Source organism: Pelophylax lessonae (genome assembly GCF_965119305.1).
Source record: "Pelophylax lessonae genome assembly, chromosome: 2".
Classification (NCBI taxonomy): Eukaryota; Metazoa; Chordata; class Amphibia; order Anura; family Ranidae; genus Pelophylax; species Pelophylax lessonae.
Window position 1 is genome coordinate 228,661,230 of NC_138769.1, and position 9,142 is coordinate 228,670,371.

Here is a 9,142-nt window from a genome sequence, read left to right on the forward strand (position 1 = left end):
CTGTAGGTGAATAGCATGAGAGATTGGGTGCACAGTGCAATCATGGAATAGGACCTTTTCCCTGTTTCATTACAATAAGTCTCTATTACTCTCTTTGCTATGTTATACTAAAGCAGCCTTTTTCAACCAGGGTCCCCAGGCACACTGGGGTGCCTTGAGGTTTCTTCAGGAGCGCCTTGGCAAAATGCCTAAAAAGTTGCCCAAAAATTGTTTACAAGTCAGCATATGGATGAAGGCTGCCTTTTTAGCTACACTAATCACAGGTTTACATTGTGCACCATGACAACCTTCTAGCTGCCCGCATACTAACGATCAATGGCATCATCCGTTGATATGAAGGACGTCATTCGCCTGCACAGCATCCTTGTTTTACCCTCCTGTGCCCCTCTCCATCAGTGTGGGAGAGTGATGGAGAAAGACTGAGGGAGAAGCGAAACATTGGAATACTAGTAAGTACCATTTTGTAAAAGTGTATTTGTGAGGATCCCGAGTTTGGGTGCACCCTTGGTTTGTCCTGTGGATGAATCTTCAGCTAGCCGGACAATCAATGAAAACCATACACAATAGCTTGGTTCTAATGACTGCGTTTATTTCTATACATCGTTGAGAATATATAGCTTCAAACCACAATATTTCCCTATACCTCCGATTAATTTAATATCCTCCCCTTACCCTATTATCCCTATTATCCAATCAATTAACGTGTTTACTTAATCTACCCAGTTACATGAAAAAAAAAAAGGTTCAAATAAAGTACCAAAAGTTCATATGAAAGCATGTCATATTTGTGACACAGATAGCAGATGAGACATAACAACACATTCACCACAGTGTCTGTACATTGTTCACAAAATATACTAAATATACACTTGTGGTCACATAGCGTCTGCAAAATCATCTCTCATTACTGAAAGAGATTATATACTACTATATCAATTATATCAAATGCAGTATATTATCAATTATTGCTGAAATACTTATTCAAGCTATATCAATGTAAATATATGTTATGCATTATATTATAAAAGATATATGGGATGTATTTGGCAGTATTCTATCAATATATGTATAAAACATTTATATAGCTTGCATGTCTTTAACTCGCAAACAGATTTGTAGAACACATTTAACATCCTGTCTTCTAACCGCGAGCTGATATCCGGCATAAACTTATAGCAAGTGTGACATTATGTCTTACATGAACTGCAAGCTAGATATCTGAAATTATAAGCAAAAAGTATATTCAAAACCATATACTGCAAATTCAAAGGGCAACTCTAACCTTCTGCAAAATATAATTTAACCACTTTACCACCGGAGCATTTTGCTGTCTTCCGTCCAGGCCACTTTTTGTGCTTCGGCACTGTGCAACTTTAACTGACAATTGTGCGGTCATGCAATGTGGTACCCAAACGAAATTTACGTCCTTTTTTTCCCACAAACAGAGCTTTCTTTTGGTGGTATTTGATCATCTCTGCGATTTTTATTTTTGCGATATTAATAAAAAAAGAGTGAAAATTTTGCAAAAAAATGACATTTTCAACTTTGTCTTTTAAAAAATATCCAATATACTCAATTTATGTCATTTTTTTTGGCCAAAATATATTTATCTACATGTCTTTGACAAAAAAAAATTCAATGAGCGTATTTTTATTGGTTTGCGCAAAAGTTATAGCGTCTACAAACTATGGTGTAAATACTGAAATTTTACGCAGCTTTAATTTCTGACTGCCTATCTCAATTCATGAAGTGCTAAAATGGCAGGGCAGTACAAGACCCCCCAAATTACCACTTTTTGGAAAGAAGACATCCTAAGGAATGTTCTGAGAGGCATGTTAAGCTCATTGAATGTTTAATTTTTTTGTCACAGGTGTTTGAAAAATGACTAAAAAAAAAATATATATTTTTTTTTTAACACAAAGTTGTCACTAAAAGATACATTTCTCACACATGCCATGGGTATATGTGTAATTAAACCCCAAAATATATTCTGCTGCTTCTCCTGAGTACAGGGATACCACATATGTGAGACTTTGGCGTAAATTGTTGATTTCACTCCTGACTACCCATCACAGTTTCGGAGGCCCTGAAATTTCAAGATAGCACAAAACCCCCCAAATGACCCCATTTTGCAAAGTAGACACCCCAAGCTATTTGCTGAGAGGCATGGTGAGTCCATGGAATATTTTATATTTTGCCACAAGTTTTGGGAAAATTACAATTTATTTTTTATTTTTTTTTTTTTAACACAAAGTTGTCACTAAAAGATAAATTTCTCACACATGACATGGGTATATGTGGAATGACACCCCAAAATACATTCTGCCGCTTCTCCTGAGTATGAGGATACCCCATGTGTGAGACTTTTTGGGAGCCTAGCTGTGTACGGGACCCCTTATAATCAATCCCCATCTTTAGGTTTTCTAATGGCGTAAATTGTTGATTTCACTCCTGACTACCCATCACAGTTTCGGAGGCCCTGAAATTTCAAGATAGCACAAAACCCCCCCAAATGACCCCATTTTGCAAAGTAGACACCCCAAGCTATTTGCTGAGAGGCATGGTGAGTCCATGGAATATTTTATATTTTGCCACAAGTTCCGGGAAATATATTATTATTATTTTTTTTTTTTGTTTTTTTACACAAAGTTGTCACTAAATGATATATTGCTCACACATGCCATGGGTATATGTGAAATGACACCCCAAAATACATTCTGCTGCTTCTCCTGAGTACAGGGATACCACATGTGTGAGACTTTTTTGCAGTCTAGCCGAGTACAGGCCCCCGAAAATCAATCACCACTTTCAGGCTTTCCAAGGGCGTAAATTGTTGATTTCACTCCTGACTACCTATCACAGTTTCGGAGGCCATGAAATGCCAAGACAGCACAACCCCCCCCCCCAAATGACCCCTTTTCGGAAAGTAGACACCCTAAGCTATTTGCAGAGAGGTATGTTGAGTGTTTTGCAGATCTCACTTTTTGTCACAAAGTTTTGGAAATTGAAAAAAGAGGAAAAAAATGCATTTTCCTGTATTTTCTTCATTTTCCCAAAAAAATGAGAGATGCAAAATACTCACCATGCCTCTCAGCAAATAGATTGGAGTGTCTACTTTGCAAAATGGGGTCATTTGGGGGGGTTTTGTGCCATCTTGGCATTTCATGGCCTTCAAAAGTGTGATAGGTAGTAAGGAGTGAGATCAACAATTTACGCCCTTAGAAAGCCTGAAGGTGGGGAGTGGTTTTCCGGGTCCTGTACGCGGCTAGAATGCAAAAAAGTCTCACACCTGGGGTATCCTTGTACTCAGGAGAAGCAGCAGAATGTATTTTGGGGTGTCATTTCACATATACCCATGGCATGTGTGAGCATTATATCATTTACTGACAACTTTGTGTAAAAAAAAATAAATAAATAATAAATTTCCTGAAACTTGTGGCAAAATATAAACTATTCCATGGACTCATCATGCCTCTCAGCTAATAGCTTGGAGTGTCTACTTTGCAAAATGGGGTCATTTGGGGGGGTTTTGTGCCATCTTGGCATTTCATGGCCTTCAAAAGTGTGATAGGTAGTAAGGAGTGAGATCAACAATTTACGCCCTTAGAAAGCCTTAAGGTGGGGAGTGGTTTTCCGGGTCCTGTACGCGGCTAGACTGCAAAAAAGTCTCACACATGGGGTATCCTTGTACTCAGGAGAAGCAGCAGAATGTATTTTGGGGTGTCATTTCACATATACCCATGGCATTTGTGAGCATTATATCATTTACTGACAACTTTGTGTAAAAAAAAAAAAATAATAATAATTTTCCTGAAACTTGTGGCAAAATATAAACTATTCCATGGACTCATCATGCCTCTCAGTTAATAGCTTGGAGTGTCTACTTTGCAAAATGGGGTCATTTGGGGGGGTTTTGTGCCATTTTGGCATTTCATGGCCTTCAAAAGTGTGATAGGTAGTAAGGAGTGAGATCAACAATTTACGCCCTTAGAAAGCCAGAAGGTGCGGATTGGTTTTCCGGGTCCTGTACGCGGCTAGACTGCCAAAAAGTCTCACACATGGGGTATCCCTGTACTCAGGAGAAGCAGCAGAATGTATTTTGGGGTGTCATTTCACATATACCCATGGCATGCGTGAGCAATATATTATTTAGTGACAACTTTGTGTAAAAAAAAAACAAAAAAAAAACAAATTGTCATTTTCCTGAAACTTTGGGCAAAATATAAAATACTCCATGGACTCAATATGCCTCTCAGCAAATAGCTTTGGGTGTCTACTTTCCAAAAAGGGGTAATTTGGGGGGTGTTTGAACAGTCCTGGCATTTTATGCTCAATTTTAGCAACACATCACCCACTCTTCTAACCACTTGAAAACCAAGCCTTTTCTGTGAGTTTTTGTTTACATGAAAAAAATATTTTGTTTTCACAAGAAAATTATTTTGAACCCCCAAACATTATATATTTTTTAAAGCAGAGGCCCTACAGAACAAAATGGTGGATGTTGCAATTTTTTTTGTTACACGGTATTTGCACACACATTTTCCAAACGCAATTTTTGCGTAAAAAAAACACTTTTTTTATATTTAATGCAGAAATACACTATATAATTCCAAATTTGGTAAAATTTAAAAGATGATCTTATGCCGAGTTCATAGACACCTAACATGACATGCTTTAAAAATTGCGCACGCCCGTGCCGTGGCAACAAACTACGTACGGTTTTAAAAGCCTTTAAAAGTCTTTACAGGTTACCACTTTGGACTTACAGAGGAGGTCTACCACAAGAATTACTGCCCTCGACCTGGCGTTCGCGGCGATACCTCACATGCATGCTGCAATTGCGGTTTACATATGACACTAGACCAACGCTTGTGTGCGCATTTGCGCGCAAGCACGGGGGGACAGGGGGGCTTGATTTTTTTTTTTTTAATTTGCTTTCTTATGTTATTTTGACACCTTTTCTTTCATTTTTTTTTTCTTTAATCATTTTTAATGTTTTTACGGTGAATTTAAATTTCCCCTATGATAGCAATCTGTAGTGACAGGTACTCTTTTTAAAAAAAATTGGGGTCTGTTAGACTCTAGATCTTTCCTCTGACCTTAACGCATCTGACCATACCAAAATTGGTGTGATAAAATACTTTCCCAATTTCCCAATGGCGCTGTTTATTTCTGGCGAAACAGAAGTCATGAAATGCTCATAGCCTCCGGCATCTTAGGCCATAGAGATGATTGGAGCCATTCTCATCTCCAATCAGCTCTATGGTTAGATAATTGAACCACCGGTTGCACTCTCGGGTTAACCGGTGGGACAGGAGAGCCCGAGAAAAACCGTGGAAGGCAGCGGAAGGCGGCAGGAGGGGGGGAGTCCCCTCCCACTGCATGTAAAAGCAGTCTAGCGGCCAATTATCCGCTAGGATTGCTTTTACATGTAAGCCGACCGCTGGCTGTAAAAAACGATACCAAGATGATGCCTAAATCTGCAGGCATCATCCTGGTATAACCACTCAAAGTCCAGCAACGTACCAGTACATTGCTGGTCCTTGGTTGGCATATAGGTTTTTTTTTTTTTTCATGCAGCCTGCGGGCTGAACGGAAAAAAAGAGAACCTATCAGAAATCAGCACAGGAATAATGCGTAGTATTACTCATCATTAACCGCCCAAACAACCACCCACTGAATTTAATGATGGGTATACACGACATATACCCATATACCAAAATAGGATTTTAACTGCAGTGCTGAAATCAGAAAATCACCACAGCTGCTATCAGCAAAGGTATCCATATATGCTGAGCGCAAACACTGTTTGTGTCAGAATATATAAAATCAATGCGTGGTAGCCAACGAGTACCTGCAAGAGAAACAGGTCGCAAAAGAATGAAAAAACAAACAAAGTACATTAAAAAAAGTACATTAGGAAGAGTAGAAGGACATATAAAATGACTGACAACAACAGTTTTTGGATTCTCATCATTAACCGCCCAAACAACCACCCACTGAATTTAATGATGGGTATACACGGCACTATCCACGTATACCAAAATAAGATTTTAACTGCAGTGCTGAAATCAGAAAATCACCACAGCTGCTATCAGCAAAGGTATCCATATATGCTGAGCGCAAACACTGTTTGTGTCAGAATATATAAAATCAATGTGTGGTAGCCGACGAGTACCTGCAAGAGAAGCAGGTCACAAAAGAATGAAAAACATACAAAGGACATTAAAAGTACATAGGAAGTGTAAAAGAACATAAAAAATGACTGAGACGACAACTATTTTTAGCTTTTATGTATTTTTTTTTTTTTCTTCAAACGTCGAGTTCCAGGTTCCAGGTTCGGGTCTCTCAAAATGACGATAGCCATCAAACATCTTTTGAGACCCTGTGTAAATGTGCCCTAAACTGTGCCGTGCTGTACCCTACGCTAAAAATCCACTAGTGTGTGGTAGCGACGGAAACAGTCACCGTGGCAAAGACCAGGTTGGTCAGGACAGTCGGGACAATAATTCCGGGTGTCACGCCTAAATCCGCGCTTGCTGCAGACACGGCATCTTTTTTGGGGGTATCGTTGGGTACGGGTACTCGGGAGGAATTCCGGAAAATGCCTCTCATGCAGCCGGCTCACTGCATCTGGTTGGTGAATTGGGGCAGGAGCACCATCTGGATACAGAAGGGCTCTGATTATCTCTTCTTGGAATTGAAAGAAGGATAATGTTCCGGCAGACACTTTGTATAACACAAAAGCGTTGTAAACAGCCAACTGAAATAGGTATACAGACACTTTTTTGTACCAGCGTCTGGCCTTACGGGCAATTAGGTACGGTCCCATCATCTGGTCGTTGAAGTCCACCCCTCCCATTTTACGGTTATAGTCGTGGACACAGAGGGGCTTCTCAACAACACCAGTGACCGTAGAAATTTGGACTGCCGTGTCTGGGTGAATGGAGGACAGCACGTAAACGTTTCGTTTGTCCCTCCACTTCACTGCAAGCAATTCCTCGCACCTCAAACAGGCTCTCTCCCCCGAGCTCAGTGGGGCATTTACTAGCCATTGGGGGAAGCCCCGGCGATTAGATCGCACGGTGCCACAAGCGCCAATTTGCAATTGAAAGAGGTGTCTAAAAAGTGGCACGCTTGAATAGAAATTGTCCACGTACAAGTGGTACCCCTTTCCGAATAAGGGTGACACCAAGTCCCAAACTATCTTGCCGCTGCTCCCTATGTAGCCTGGGCAGTCGGGGGGCTCCACAGTGCTGTCTTTTCCCTCGTAGACACGGAAATTAACTGTATAGCCTGTGGCCCTGTCACAAAGCTTATACAACTTGACCCCGTATCTGGCACGCTTGCTGGATAGGTACTGTTTGATAGCAAGGCGGCCAGTAAACTTAATCAGGGACTTGTCAACGCAGACATCTTGTTGGGGGGTAAACAAGGCTGCGAACCGCTGATTGAAGTGGTCTACGAGGGGCCGAATTTTGTGGAGCCGATCATATGCAGGGTCTCCCCGAGGACAACAGAGTTCATTGTCGTTGAAATGCATGAACCGAAATATTTGTTCGTATCGAGCCATGGGCATAGCAGCAGAGAACACGTGCATTTGATGAATTGGGTCAGTGGACCAATATAACCTCAATTCATTCTTTCTTGTAATGCCCGTGTTGAAGGAAAGGCCCAGATAGGTTTTAAACTCCTGAATCGTAATAGGATTCCAGGCAAATGGTCTGGCAAGAGGTGAATTTGGGTTGGCGGCGATAAATTGTTGAGCATACAAATTTGATTGGTCCACAATAGATCTGTAAAGATCTTCAGTGAAAAACAGCTCAAAAAAGTTTATGGGATTAAAACCAGCTGTTTCCACTTGGATTCCGGGTTGGGCGGTGAATGGGGGAAGTACTGGCGCTGTGGAATCTGTGGGCTGCCAATTAGTATATGCCAGTGCTTCAGGGAGGACACTATGGGCTCTACGGGCCTGTCTTCGGATACGCGGTGGCTGCGGGCCACGACTCGTGCTAGCCACCGCACCAGCTTCAACTGCACTCAGGTGACTCGCCACGTCACCAGGTGATACTGCAGTGCTGGTTGAAGGTCCAGGGTGTACTAGGCCGCTCGTGCTTGCCAGATCACGAGAAGTGTGAGCGACACTAGTACTGGCACTCTGCTGCATACGAGAAACCCCCGGTTCTTGCAAGTCAGCAACTCCAGAATGGGGTCGGGTACGCCTGACCCTAGCAGGGACCCCTCTGTCGGAGCTATCTGTCAGGGAGCCGCTGCCATCATCTGGTTCGTATATTGACCCTGATTCTGCCAGTGAGGCTTCCCCATCGCTCTCACTTGACATGGTCATTATACTGTATATAGCATCATCACTGTACGAGCGTTTGGACATTTTGGTAACTAAATTTACCTGTACAGTGATGCGACTACTAGGTAATAAAAGCACCTGGTTGTCGAGGACTATTTGGTCGCTACAAAAAACTGCTAGTGCTAACAGAGATCAGGCCTGACTCTGCTAACGCAGCGGTTTTGTGTGTTGTGTTTTTTGGAAGTGTCAGTAATCTATTGAATACTACACTTGCCTGGGTAAGGTGGGCTGGGCAGGGGGGCTAAACGCAGGTGCTAGCAGGAATCAGTGCTGATCGTGCAAACACTGCGTTTTGGGAACACTAAATTATGAGGACGCTAGTATAGTTCTGATCAGATCAGATATTGATCTGTTCAAACACTATACTAGTAACGGTGGTGTGTGTGTGTTAGTGTACTTGACTCTGACGCTAAGTAACGGTGGTGTAGTGGGACCCTGATGCTAACTAGCTAGCCTAAGTTGTGTCACCCGTGACGCTAATACAGTGATCGGTAATCACTGTATATAGTGAACAATGTGACAGGGAAGTGAAGGGGTTAAACTGGGGGAGATCAAGGGGTTAAACCTTTATAAGGGATAGATGGCGGGTGGCCTAAACCTATTCGGGCTTAGCGCAAGCGCAAATTAGGATCACAAGTGACACTAAATACAGTGATCAGTAGTTATCTGATATACTGTATATATTAGTTCACTGTGTGATAGGGAGTGAAGGGGTTAACTGCGGGAGATCAAGGGGTTAAACCTTTATAAGAGATAGATGGCGGGTGGCCTAAACCT